The sequence below is a fragment of the Sus scrofa genome, chromosome 5, assembly GCF_000003025.6.
Source record: "Sus scrofa isolate TJ Tabasco breed Duroc chromosome 5, Sscrofa11.1, whole genome shotgun sequence".
NCBI classification, from domain to species: Eukaryota; Metazoa; Chordata; class Mammalia; order Artiodactyla; family Suidae; genus Sus; species Sus scrofa.
Genome location: NC_010447.5, coordinates 96,785,295 through 96,799,528, shown reverse-complemented (window position 1 = coordinate 96,799,528; position 14,234 = coordinate 96,785,295). Strand labels below are relative to the sequence as shown.

At 44.2% G+C, this 14,234-nt stretch overlaps 1 long non-coding RNA gene across 1 annotated transcript in view; it reads right to left on the bottom strand.

The window, feature by feature from the left end:
• LOC110260807 overlaps positions 1-14,230 on the bottom strand; it is a 36,617-nt gene extending 22,387 nt beyond the window's left edge. The window contains exons 1-2 of the long non-coding RNA XR_002344282.1: positions 14,116-14,230; positions 2,891-2,973 (exon numbers count right to left, since the gene is read on the bottom strand). This is a non-coding gene — a long non-coding RNA (uncharacterized LOC110260807). The remainder of the gene's footprint in view (positions 1-2,890; positions 2,974-14,115) is intronic.

The following is a 14,234-nucleotide window of genomic DNA, read 5'->3' as shown; positions in this document are numbered from 1 at the left end:
AGTTGTATGTTACTGGTGGTAAGAAACAGAATTCGCACACACTTTGTAGTCCATGTTCTATCAGGCTTTACATATATATAGCTATTAATACTTCAAATGGCATGCTTTTTTTTTTTTGGTCTTTTGTCTTTATAGGGCCACACCCACGGCATATGGAGGTTCCCAGGCTAGGGGTCCAATTGGAGCTGTTGCTGCCGGCCTGCACCAGAGCCACGGCAACACCAGATCCAAACCACGTCTGTGACCTACACCACAGCTCACGGCAAAGCTGGATCCTTAACCCACTGAGCAAGGCCAGGAATCGAACCCGCAACCTCATGATTCCTAGTCGGATTCGTTTCCCCTGCGCCATGACGGGAACTCCCAATTGGCGTGCTCCAAACTGTGACATAGATGGGATCTCTTAGTCGGAGCCATGTTATATTTGGTGTTTTATTGTATTATAAATCCAGTTGTAATCTAAGACCTAAACCATAAAGGCCAATAACAGTTGTATACATGAATATGATGTATTAGTAAATACCAAATATAGTGTGTTTATAACATATTTCTATATAACACAACTTGACCACCATGCTTTCTTCCCTCCAAATATCATGCAGTTCATGTACTGTCTCTAGGATCCCAAATTTTACTGAAGTCAAAAATCGAAGTCAAAGCTACCATGTGATTTTTCACTTGTAACTTGTATCCCTGCCAGCACTTAAGGGCAGAGCCTTCTCTAGTGGATCTGGAATGGCCACCAGTAGGAAGGAGTCGTGCGAACGCTTTCGAACTGAGTGAGGAAGGAGGTAAGAGGCAGCAAGGAGTGCCACAGTTGGTCACGTCTGCTTTAGCCTTGGGAGGTTAGAGTGAGGGCTTCCCTGGTGCGTGTCATCTGCGCTTTTGGACAGTAAGTGACCAGGGTCCTAGAAGGGCAGACCCTTTCTATGAAGCTTTAGAGAGAAGTGAACCAATGAATTAGCATTACAATAGTTTTATGTTTACTGTGATCCAGTGTAACCTGTGTAGCATCTCTGCATTTTAGGAGGTCTTGTTTTGACTACTTTTAAATCATAAAAGCAAAGGCAAGAAATCACTTGCAGTCCACACTTCCCTTATGGAGGCCTGAATGAATCGACTGCTGGTAACTAGGTAAGTGTAAAACTTTTTTAAAATAAATATATCATTGGAATTTCTGAAAAGTTATTTTCTCCTGGAAAGGCTATACTAGGAATTTTTGAACTCATTTTATAATTTTCATAGCATTGGTCTAGATCAGCATTATACAATACAAATATATATGGGAGACACATACGTAATTTTAATCTTTCTAGTAGCCGCGTTACAAATATAAAAAGAAATTGGTAAAATTAATGTATTTTATTCAACCCAAGATATCCAATACATTTTTTTAATCCAATGGAATTATAAGAACATTATCATACAGGAGAACACTTCATCTCTACTAGCCTCTAAAATTACCTGCCTTACAGAAAAATAAAAAGGTCTAAAAATAAGAGGATTTCTGATTGGATATCTATACTTGTATAACAATGAATAATATGTAACTTAAACATCCCAAGTCAAATAAGTGCTGTCTTTATTGTGTTGCTTTTTAATGTGGATATGAGGTTTCCTCCCACAGTTATTCCAGATTCTCTCCCAGGAGAGGCTGATTGGTACAGTGTCTTATAAGAAGACATAGTTGGGTGGATCTTTCCAATTTGGTAAAAGTATGGACTTTCTGTTAACTTCAAAATGAAACCAATGCTTAGAGTAAGTCAATTTAATACATAGAACTAAGCAGGAATTCAACACAATTTTGTTCTTCTCAGTACACATTTTGATATGAGACATATGGAAGAAAGGGAAAAGAACATATTTTTTCGTCATCTAACTGTACTGTGTTCTAATCCTAATTCTACTGTGTCACCTTGAACAAGCAGCAAAGTCCATGAGCCTGTTTGTTTACCAGTAAATTAAGATTATAACCCATAAAATACTATGAGATCAAATCTGACGAAGTAGATGAGAAGCCCCTGGCTCAGCCCCTTGGGTATCACCAGCACTTGATAAATGGCGACTAACTTGACAGATAATCTTTCCAGATCAATCTCCCAAAGTTAAACCAAACATTGGATCAATTCTGCATATTTTATTTAGGAAGTAGTTCCATGAAATGATGAAAAACATCTTTAAGCAATCTTGAAAACTGACTTCTCAACATTTACATTGAGATAAAAGTAGAATTCAGTGCTTCAAATGCATACGTATTAAGCCTCCTCCATAGAAATTGTGCAGAATACCTTGGAAATGTAAAAGGCATACATTTCTGATAGCTTGTTAACTTATTTTTTAATATGATGAGTAAAAAATATACTTCAGAAAACTAGCTGCAATGTCAGCACCACAACTCTGTAGGCAAAACTCTATACTCCAAAATAGATCCATAAAATAGTTCCACCACCACGTCCCAGAGGGGATGCCGGTAATTGTCTACACTGGCTCACATTCTCCGTCTCCCAATTCTCCACTACCCGTGCCTTCCCTTCTAAGGAAAATACTGGCTCGTTGTCTCTTTAGAACAAAGATCTCCAGCCCTTGTTGGATTTCTTTCTTAATCTTTATTCAACTTTTTTCTATTGAGAACAAAACTTGTTTCTTATCTTCAAAAATATAACTCGTAAAATGTAAGTATTAATCTAGATCCAATAAACATCTCTATAAAGAATTTTTATTTTAGTATACTAAAGGGAATAAAAAAATGTTTGGGGCCTGAGAAGGTTCGTTTCAAATAAGAATGGACAGGGAAAGAGTGTTTTCATATTCTACTTATTTAATTGATCTTGAAGAATGAATAGATATTGAGGAGAGCATTTTAGGCAACAGATACTGTCTGAATAAATACCTGGAGGCAGAGAGCAGCAACATGTCCAGGGAACGGAGAGTGAGCAACTCAGAGACTGAATTATTGGACAGAACTGAGACAGCCTGGTGAGAGAGACAGGGAATTAGTGGGAAATGCGATTGGGAAGTAGGATTAAATAAAGTATCCTGAGACCTGTCCAGCTTATGTATTTTAGATCTTATGTGTGGTCTCTAGGTGGAAAACTGCCATGTAATAATGGTTTTCAAAAATGGTAAGGTGTTACTACTTTAAGACAATGTTATTGCTTAAACTACTGGGTAATTTTGAAATAAAAATAGACATGATTAGGCAAAATATTAATTTGATTCAAATATGAAATGATACAGTAAAGATGCTTATCTCAAAGTCTCTGATTAATGGGTGCACTGGTGTGTGTGTGTGTGTGTGTGTGTGTGTGCGCACGCGCGCGCGTGCGCGCGCATGTGTGTTAAGTGGGAGAAAACTTAATGACCTACAGAGGCATCAGCCTTTCAGAGTCAATTAAGAGTTGATTTCAGGGAGGTCCTCTCATGGTGCAGCGGAAACCAGTCCGACTAGGAACCATGAGGTTGCCAGTTTGATCCCCAGCCTTGCTCAGTGGGTTGAGGATCCGGCGTTGCCATGAGCTGTGGTGTAGGTTGCAGACGTGGTTCGGACCCCGCATTGCTGTGGCTGTGGTGTAGGCCAGTGGCTACAGCTCCAATTAGACCCCTAACCTGGGAACCTCCATGTGCCACGGGTGCTGCCCTAAAAAGACAAAAAAAAAAAGTTGATTTCACAGATGCTTATGTTTCTCAAATCTGAGTGATGTTGCTTCCAAGTATAGACTTTGGAGGATCTTTGCTTTCCTCGGGAGGATACTGACACATCAGTGACATCCTGAAGGAGCCGTTCTTCCCCAGGGAATGGCTTCCACGAGGGCTTCAGGAGCACTATGCCAAGTCCTCTAAGTCTAGCAATAGCTGGAAAAAGCTAGAATTCCTCGTATCATTTCCTTGGAGGGTCAGGATCAAAGATTTGGAAGACCTCTATCCTAGTCTACTTGGGCTTCTCTAACAACACCGTAGACTAGATGGCTTAAAAAACAACCCTTTATTTCTCACACATCTGGAGACTTGAATTCAGAGTCAGGTTCTTGGCGAAGGCCCTCTTCCAGGTTTACGGATGGCTTGCCACAACCTCACGGGGAGGGAGAGAGACCTTGTTCTCCTCATCCCATTATAAGAACATTCGTCTCCTCATGAAGCCTCCACTCTCGGGACCAAGTATAAGCCTAATCACCTCCCAAAGACCCCAGCTGCAAACACCTCAAATTGGGAATTAAGGTGTCGATACAATGAATTTGGGGAGGACATAAACACTTAGTCCACAGCAGCCTCCTAGAGACCACACAGTTTGGTTGATAAGAATTGTGTTTCTGGAGCTCCCGTAGGGGCTCAGTGGTTAATGAAGCCCAATTGGCATCTACGAGGACGCAGTCTTGATCCCTGGCCTCGCTCAGTGGATTAAGGATCTGGTGTTGCCCTGAGCTGTAGTGTGGGTCACAGATGTGGCTCGGATCTGGCATTGCTGTGGCTGTGGTGTAGGCCAGCAGCAGTAGCTCAGATTTGACCTCCAGTCTGGGAACCTCCATATACCACGGGTGTGGCCATAAGAAGACAAAAGACAAAACAAAAACCAAACAAAAAACCCCCCAAACCCCGTATTTCTAATAAATACCTCCACTATAGTCCTTTTCCCCCCAATACATGGCTTTATGAGAAGAGAAAGAGAAGCTGAGACCTTAATGGGTAACTCTATTTAAGTTACACAAATTGATGGTTAATAACAGATTGGGGGGATTCCCAAGTCACAAAAATCTTGGGAAATGGGTCAGAGGTAATACCTGTGTTTACAGCTTCGCTGAACAGTAATTTGGGGCAAGCACATTGCCTTAAACTAGTGCACAGACCTCCGGACACAGAATTCTCACCGAGGTTTGTTTCCCCTGTGCCATCCTTTCGCCTCCTCTGTCTCTTACCCATAATTACATGTTTAAAATAGTTGGATTTTCTGTTTTTAAAATCACCTTTCATTTCATAGCACCATTATTTTTTTTCTACTAGGTCCATATTTTTATTAAATGCTTTACCATTCTGAATTTTTAAAATCATAATAATGGTAAATATGTAGTGGCCATAATATGGCCAGGCACTATCCCTAAAGGCTTTGGCTGCATTAACTCCTTTTATTTTCATTCCCATTTACCTTTGAGATAGGTACTCCTCCCAGCCCCATTACACGGACGATGACCTTGAATCTTAGAATAGTTACATACCCTTCTCAGCATTGCACAGCCAGCAGGTGGTAGAACTGGACCAAACAAACCCTGTCAAGTGTGAATCTAGTTTGTACGTTACTTCACTTTTGGCATCATAGATGTTTAAATATGCCTACTTATACATGATCATAGAAGTTGTGTGTAACCAGCCAGCCAAATGCAATCAATAGGAAATCAAAGAGTTTATCTAGATAAGAAGAACATAGGCAGACTAGGTCATTGGATGTAAAAATACTGGCTTTCACAGTGTAATCTTTCATTTCAGCTCATAATTAAGGCAAATATGATACATCAGGGTTTTTTTTAAGAGAAAATAAATCCTAATTTGGAAATTGGTAGTACCATATCTTTTTTTGTGTGTGAAGGGAGCTTCAGAGATGCTCTTGTGAGCGTGAAATTCATCGTTTGGAAGCTTTGGTTTGGAAGAGGCTCAGACATCCCAGATTTCCCTGCCTAACATCGCTTGTCCAGTAGCATGCAGCTTTGACAATCAGCCCAATTTAGTCAGAGAGAACTGTCCTTGTTCAAAAAGAAAAAAAACCACAAAACTTTGTTTACATTAAAAAACTTTTCTAATTGAACCTAACCCACCTTAGTTCAACACTGGGGCTAAATTGAATAAATTTACGCTTCTGTGTTTTCTTAGCTTAAAAAGTCACCAATTCCTTTAACCATTCTTTCCAAGACGTGGTCTCCAAATCCTCTTTGATTCACCTCCTGCACACTAGAAAAGCTCAAAATTGTTCATTTCTCTCAGTAAAAATAGCTTCCAGAGCTATTCTCAGCTCTCTAGATTTCTACATAATACAATTTACAGGGAGGACCTGATCTTTCTTGATGTGTGACTGGATGGCTTTCCTTTGGTTAACACAACATAAGCTAAGTTTGTTGCAGCTACCTCATCAACCGAGTCATGCTATAGACTTGAAATATCCTCAGATCTTGATTCTATAGAGCCTTATTGTAAGGAAGCTTTGTTTCCCTTCTCCTATATTTATTTTTTTCAACCTTAATTTGCAACTTTATGTTGGTCTTCACTTGTTTAGTTCCATCATTCTGCCTTCTCCAAAAATACGTGCCTCCCAATTTTTCTTGAATTTTAGCTTTAACAGTCATCCTCAGGTGTATGCTTTGTAAAATTTTGTAAGTTCAATAACTATATTTCAGTCTTTGGTGAAAACATTGAATACAATTAAGGTCCACCTTTAATAGATACTATCTGAAGGAAATTTTTTAAAAAATGACTTACAGGATCCAGCAAAAAGGTGCATGAGATACTTTAAAGAAGCCCTTCTATTCTACATGGTTTGCCTCAACTGTGATCCAGCAGCTAAAGATGCCCAAAGTCACTCATGTAGCTCAAATAAGACATTTCCCATAGATCTACTTAATTTCATGAAAAGTAAAAACTACCTTAGTAATTCTTTATTTATTTTGTCAAGTTTTATATTTTTTTAAAATCGAAGACAGAATTCAAAGTTGTATTAATATGAAAAAGAATGCAAGAGTAAAAACAGAATAATCAGTTACTTAGATTTTGCTTATTTCAGCTATTTAACAACTCTTAATGCAGCAAAAGAACAACTGCAACCCCCTCTCCCCAAAAGTAGGATGTGTGAATCAAATACAGGGTAAAAGAAATAATTTCATTTATTTTAATCAGAAATGAATTTTATTGGAAATATGTGGATTCCCTATAAGTAACTGCATTAAAGAGATGTCCTGCAAATAAGTTCTTTTTTAAAATTAAAGTCTTCCTTAAGAACTATGTTTATTTTATATATGTGTGTATATGCATATAAATATATATATATATAATAACTCGTATACACGGATATATGTGGCATTGCACAAGTGGTTGAACTCTCACAAAGAAACTAATATAAATTAACTATTTAAAGCCAACTCTTTTTTTCTTTCCCTTTTTGGAACCTGAAAAAATACTTGCTGAAGAACTTGGTAGAATAGCAGTAAATATTTTAATTGCTTGCTGAACTTTATTCCTTATGCGTTCATGATGTTTTGTCATCTCTGAGAGCAGAAATCTGAACAGAGGAGAGCGTTCGACTCTTCTGACACCGTAACGAAGGTTCACGGGGCATCTGCGGTCAGGAGCTGAGGAATGACGTAATCCTCTGAAGTCCCAAGGATTCTTTTTTAGCCAACGTCTCCCAGGGCGGCGGGCGCCACCCCACTAGGGGTAGTGCATCAGCTTTGTTGAATAAAAAGGACTTAAAAAAAAAAAAAAAGTCCAGTAAAGGTTAAGAAAATTTTACTGCAAAACAAGATCTTAAGAAGAGACGTACCATTGCCTAATGTATCTAATGTATCCGCTAGGACCCCCTTGCAGTGAGGCTGAAGCCGGGCTTTCTCCCAAGGGAGCGGGGATCGATCGAAGGACAGGTAGAAGGGGCAAGTGTGCGCTGCTTTACACGCTCACGCGCAACTGTTAAAGAGAGTTACAAGGCTTCTGCTTTATCCCCTAAATCTGCAGCAATTTGTGATATGGATTAATTCTGATGGCCAACTCGCGAAACAAAAAAGGCCCTGTCCTTACCAGGGGACGGTTGGATGATCTATTTGCCAATATCAATATTTGGATGGAAAGCTTAAAATATGTTGTTTTTCCAAGAGTTAGCCTTTAAGGAGGGAGAGCACCCCTGATGAAATATTAGCAGCAAATCGGTTAACCGCTAACTTCTTTCTGTAGTCGGCCAGGCTCTTTTAAGTTTTCAGGGGAAGCGAAACTTCATTCTCTCGGCTCAGCATAGAGACTCTTGCACATCTGCGCCCTTAACCACAGCGTCGTCCCGGGTCCGAGGTGTCTTCGCCTCCTCCTCTGAGGTCAAGTCTGGCGGCCTTGGGAGACTCGGCCCTCACCCCAGAGACCCTCCAGGGCGGTCCCCCGAGGTTCCCCCAGGCCTGGACCCGGGAAGGTGGTCCTGCCCCCCAGGTGCGCACCAGGTGACGACCCACCCGTGCAAGGGGGCGCTCCGACTGGCCTCCGGAAGTTTGCTCGACTCACAGCCTTTTCTCAGGTTTCCGACTGCGGAGCTCCCGCGTGAGGTCGACCGCGGCGGCGGCGGGCAGGGTCGCAGGCTCTGAGCTGCGGGTTCGCGCAGCCCCGGGACCAGCCTGCACACCCACGAGAGGCGTCCCACCCGCTCGCCTCTCCTCCTGCCCGCCGCGGAGGGTTTTGTCCCGCAGCTCTGCGAAAGGCACTTAGCGGGTTACAACTCACTTACCAAAATTCACAGCAGGAATTCATGTTGCTGGGGGCGGACAGGACAGGTTGGAAAGAAAGGAGCGAATGTGCATCTTGACCTTCCTCTAAAGTTCTTTATTGATTTTTCGAAGGGTGGCGTTGGCCCCCTTCGCCCTTCCTTTCCCCCGCCCTGAGTAATGCAGGAAACGCGTTTGGGTTTTTCTTCCCTCTGTTGAATGTATAAAGCACTACGGCAAAGCGCCGAAACCAGATCAGAATAGTTTTCAGCTGCTTACGACGAGGTGCGTTCTAAGCGCGCCGCCTCGGCACCCAAGCCCCCGTTTTCTTGGGCGAGGGAGGGGCGCAGTGGGTGGGGGTCTAGGGTCTAGCGGGAGGGGAATCCTGTTGGAACTACTCTGACTACCTCTGCTGGGCCTGCTCTGGTCGAGATTGTTTAAGGACCACGGACTTCACACATTGTGTAATTCCAGTCCAAAGGAGAAACACCCGCCCTGTCTTTTTGCGTCTATCTTACATAGAGATGCTAAGGCAGTCTTTCTCTGCAACTCCACAGCTCAATGGCTGAAAGTATTTGCACAGCATACGTTTTGAAAATAAATTCTGTCTTTAAGACAAATCTAATCAGCAGGAAAGAAATGTATGAAACACTGGGTAAGAAGTTTAAACAATTCATATAAAAAACACTGGAAGATGTGTTCCAGATAAACGATCAATAATTTGCTAATGAAATCTGGGCTCAGGGATTTAATACAACTTAGCTTAATGTGCACAATCTGAAAGTTTATGTCATAGCCGAGATCTAACTTTAAGGGTGTTTTTATTTTATTATACTCAGAACTTTCTGAGGCAATGGCGACAGCCATAAAGAGAAATGAAGGTAATTTGATTATCGCGGTTGAATTACGATTTTTTAATATTTGTAACAAAATACATTTCTATAGTAAATAAACAACAGCATGTTAGGTAAGTCAAAATATTTGCAAATGGAGAAAACAGTTCTTAGATTTTCACATTTAAATGGTTACTTTAGGAGAGCAGAAATTAAATCTATTTTTCTCTTTAAGAAATGGGCAGGTTGGTAAGAAATTGTTACTGAATCAAGTTGAAATTCAAAAACAATTGAAGTCTTTGAATAAGCATGTGAATTTCTAAAAATCTCAAAACACTGAGAATGATTGAAATCACAGGCAGATCTAATCTATTATACTTGAAAGTTTCCTTAACAGCATACTCGAAAGACTGACAGGACTGATTAAAATTCAAGTTATTGTTTTTTAAGGTAAAATACAGGATCTTCACAAAAATGATGTTATATATTAGTCTGGAGGTGTGTTTTCCAGAGTAGATGCTGCTGGGCTGGGACATACTTTTTAAAGAAAAGCTTCAATGTGTGTGTGTGTGTGTGTGTGTGTGTGTGTGTGTGTGTGTGTATCTGTGTGTGCGCGCGCGCATATTTTATCTTGAAGGAAACCTCTTGAGCTGCTTCAATGCGAAATATATTTCTGTATCTGTTATGTCTGTAGAGCTGTGGGAAGGCTGAAGATGAAGCCAGGGAAGGAAAACAGCAGCGAGCACACACAAAACATGAGGCCACCTGGCTTTTTGCCATCATACATGACATTCAATTATTTTAGTGCTTTTTCGTGATCGTTTGCTCTCCCCCCAGCCTCCCCACCCCTCCCCTCTCCAGACCCTAGCTTTTTTACATTTGTCATAGCTCCTCTAATTCAGCACGCATTTTTCCTAGCTTTTCTTACTAGTATGTCTCAACCTCTTACTGAGAAAAGAACTGCTCATATGAAAACTCTGGCAATCCTATCTTGACAGTGCCGCTAGTACTGTGTAAGTGTGGCATTTCTTTCAATAAGTTGAGAAAGAAAGGAATCAGAGTGGTCGACACACTGCTTCGACTGCGGCTTTGATGTATGTACTCAAAATATTTTTCATTTCCCAAAATATATCCTCCTGGGGGAGGGAGGCATCAAAAGCAGCTTTTAGACCTTTAGACCGTGAGAATTTTTTTTTTATGTAAAGTAAGTCAAACTAACAGCCAATCCTTTATCTGAATTTGATTTATCTGAATTTACCTTTGTGCATGTGTGTGTGGGGGGGGGATCAAATAGTCATTCCAGTGGACTTTTCAACTAGTTTTAATTTATGCAGTTACTTTAATTCTAGACTCTAAGGGGATTGATTTAATAAAGAGGATTTTAAAAACACCCCAAATCTGGGTGTTTGGGGAGTTGGCACCTAACAACAACAGCAACAACCACAAACTGGTTGCAGGAATGTTACGTGTAACTTCAAAACAATATGGGAGTCACTTCACAAGACAGCCTTTCCACTGAAAGCGTCAGAGGAATGAGAAGAGTGTTCCAAAGAGACTTGAACCTGCAGTAGGTCCTGTTAACCCTAGCCCTTTTGCTTTCTGGACTCTGCACAGTCCTTCCTGACTCACTGTGCTTCAGTGCCGTGAAGGAGATGTGAAGAAGCCTCAGTAGCTACACCCAGGAATCTGAAAGTCCTGGCATCTGAAGATGTCCTAAATTCTATTAGGATTTAAAAGAAATTGATGGCCCTCCAACTCTGTCCGTTACCACTCCCACCACCTCCTGCAAGTGCTTTTTGCTAAATAGATTTCCTGACTAACATGAATTCTGGATTTAGAGTCAGATCCCAGGTTTGGAAACTGATGACCAGGGCTCTTAAAGGTGGAGCAAAGAAGGGAAGAGTAGCCTGGGGGTGATGAGCTGACGGTGCTGAGATAAAGTCCCAATTAGAATCTGATTTAATAAACTAGGTTTCTCTTGCCAGCCTTGATTTCTCAGGCCACTGGCCCCTGGGGCTCTAGACTTGCCGACTGGTTGGAATCGGGGAGGGCTGTGATAAGGAATGTGGATTAGAAGCAGGTTTTTAAAGCCTGCTTTAGAGGAAAGACCCATGTGGGCGCTCGTGGTCGAGTAGCTGAAAGTATTTATCAAAGTATTGTGGCCAGTCTCCAAAAAGGTTATCCTCAAAGCATCAGGCAGATCTCAGGGAGGGTGAGACAGCCTCCGATCCTATCAGCCTCCAATTTCTTCTCCCTTCTTGAGATTTCCAGAATTTAACTATTGTTTTAATTAGTATTATTTGAAGTTTAGTATTAATGCGCCAGTGGCTAGAACTGTGTCACTACTATAAACTCCATCTCAACCTCTCAGAATCCATTTAATGCGGCTCTTGGCAACCAGAGACCGAGCTTCTTGCCAAAAACTGCAGATTAAGCATTCGTTATGGGAGTTCGCCATTAGCTGTTCCCTCTGTTATGGGCATATGTGGTTACATGTCCCCAGACAGACAGGGTTCTGTGTGACAGATCTGCGTTTCCAAGAGGCTCCGGGGATATCAAGTGGGGTTGGTGACACCTTGCGCCCGTCCCTCCAACCACTCCTATCAAAAGTGGGGTTAAGGTGTGAGGTGGAAAAGGGTTTTCTAGGCAGCCGTCGACCTTGGCTTTCCTGCAGTTGCTTCTGCGAGCTGGACCTTTGTTGGTTTACAAGTACGCTAGAGCTTGCTTCATCTGTCTTTCATTTAAAATACATCGAATGTTTTTTAGGGAATTTAGGGCTCTTAAGACGCATATTTATAAACAAGCTGACAGAGCTCTACGACACAACTACGTTTATAGCTAGGAGTTGTTTGTATATTTCCTCAAGTCAGCAAGGCGTTTTTCTTGCTGCTGGGAATTTTTGAAAAACCTATTGACCATTTCGCTTATCCGCCCCCCCATGGCCCGCCCGCCCGCCCCCGGTGTCTGTTAGAGAAAGCCAGGCTTTCAGAATATCTGAAGGTAAAGTACAGAAAGGGTTAGAAAAGAATACAAAAAATCATCAACCCACATAGTGGATAACTCAACCTCCGACGTTCCGGTCGTGGCGGCCCAGGAACAGCTAGAAAGTGCTCCGGAAGCGCACAGCTTGCTCCTCCGCCTGAAGCCTGAACAGGATATCCCAGCGCACCCTCTCGCCGGCTTTTCCTTGCCCCCCCGCCCCCAACCTCCCCCCCCAACCCCCCCCCACCCCCATCCCCCCACCCAAGGATGCCCAGCGTGTAGGTCGCGCGCCTTGACGCAGTCCTGCTTTCTCCCAGAGCGCAGTCCCTGAAAACGTTTCTTGGCCCGCGTGCCCATGAGATTTAACCATCAGTGTTTGGTGCCGGCGGCTTGGCTCGGGAGCGACAGCAGCCATACGCAAACGTTATATAATTCAGGAACAGTGTCAACTCGCGAGAGCCTGAGTGCGCGCTGAAGGCCCCGCCAAGCGCGGCGCCACGTGAACCGAGCTCGCTCCCCCCTCCCCGCCCCAGGGGCAGCGCCTCGGGAGAACCGAGGCCACGGCACCGGCCCCGCTCAGCTGGATCTGGGGGTAGTGCCTGTCCTGCTTCGAGGGTAGTGAGTGCCAAGGTGCAGCTCTGATGTGCGCAGCGCTCCTGGATTGTTCCTTCCCCAGATGCCGCCTACCCTGGCCTCGAGAGGGTCTCCCAGGGAGTCCCGGGTCAGCCAAGACCTGGACTCGCAGAAAGTGGAAATTCCCGAGTCCCTCCGGAGACGCGCCGGAGTTGGGCTTGGCCTCGTTGTCGGGGCTTCCCGGCTGGCCTGGGGAGACGCGACGCGCGCTGCAACGGCCGGTGCGAGAAAGGCTGTCGGGCGGAGGCCTCGCTTGGAGGGCGCACGTCTTAGCCCCCAGCTTGTGGGAGTTTTACCACATTTGCTAGTTGAAGAGGCCTGTTGCAAACGGCGGCCTTTTCTTGCCCAAGGCCCTGAACGCGTTCTCCCTCGGACGCCGCGGACCTCTCCGACGCGAAAGGCAGTCCCGAAGCCACCCACGGGGCATCCAACCCCGCAGCACTGTCCTGCCCTCATGGAGCGGCCCGCTTCCCGCCCGGTGACCATCCCCTCCCACTGGAAGCGAGGCCCTGGCCCAGCCCAAGCCCGGGGACGCTGCGTCCCCCGTGCGCCCAGCTCTGTGCGCGCGCCCCTCTTACCGCAAGAGGTTTTCAAACGCCAACCGTAACCCTTTAAAAGTAAAATAATTAAAACAAAAACAACAACAACAAAAAAAACATGCTGAAGGCCTCTCTCGTGCATAAACCCCTTTGTGGAACGAGCCTCCCTTTGGTCTATACTAAGGGACCTTAGAAGGTACTTCTCTTAAAATCTGGGTCTAATGGTAAAATCGTGGACCAAGGCGGGGGGGAGAGGGAGGGGGAAATAAGGTTGGCATGGGTATAAAGGTTTCAGTGCCTCTTGCTTGGCGTCCCTCTCCCATTGCCACCACATCCACACGCCGCCGCATTCCAGAGAGAAAGCAAAGGCCCCGGGTGCCTGGGCGCCGAGAGCGCCCGGACGCCGAGCTACCCTGGGTTGAAAGCGGACGCGGCCCCTCTACGGCAGCCACCCCGGTTAATAGCTGCCAACGTGTCTAGCTTCTTGGGCTTCGGCATAATGTGGATCTTCCACAGACACGATTTACGGATGAAATAAAAGCCTTTTAGCAACACTTCCTCTCCAGTGAGTAAGACCGCTCTAAATCTTTCTGGTAGTGAGTGGCCGGCGTGGGGGCGGGGTGGGGACCGGGTGCGGGCGGGCGGGCGGCCGTGGAGGGCGCGGAGAGTGGAGGGTTAACTGCTTTGCGATCTCACCAAGCTCCTCCGAAATGCCAATCCACTGCCGCGGCGACAATGTTTCTGGGTGTCGTGGCCTCGTCCCTGCTGGCATTTGTCGGAAATGGAGCTGTCTGTCTAACCTAGGCCTGGACGCG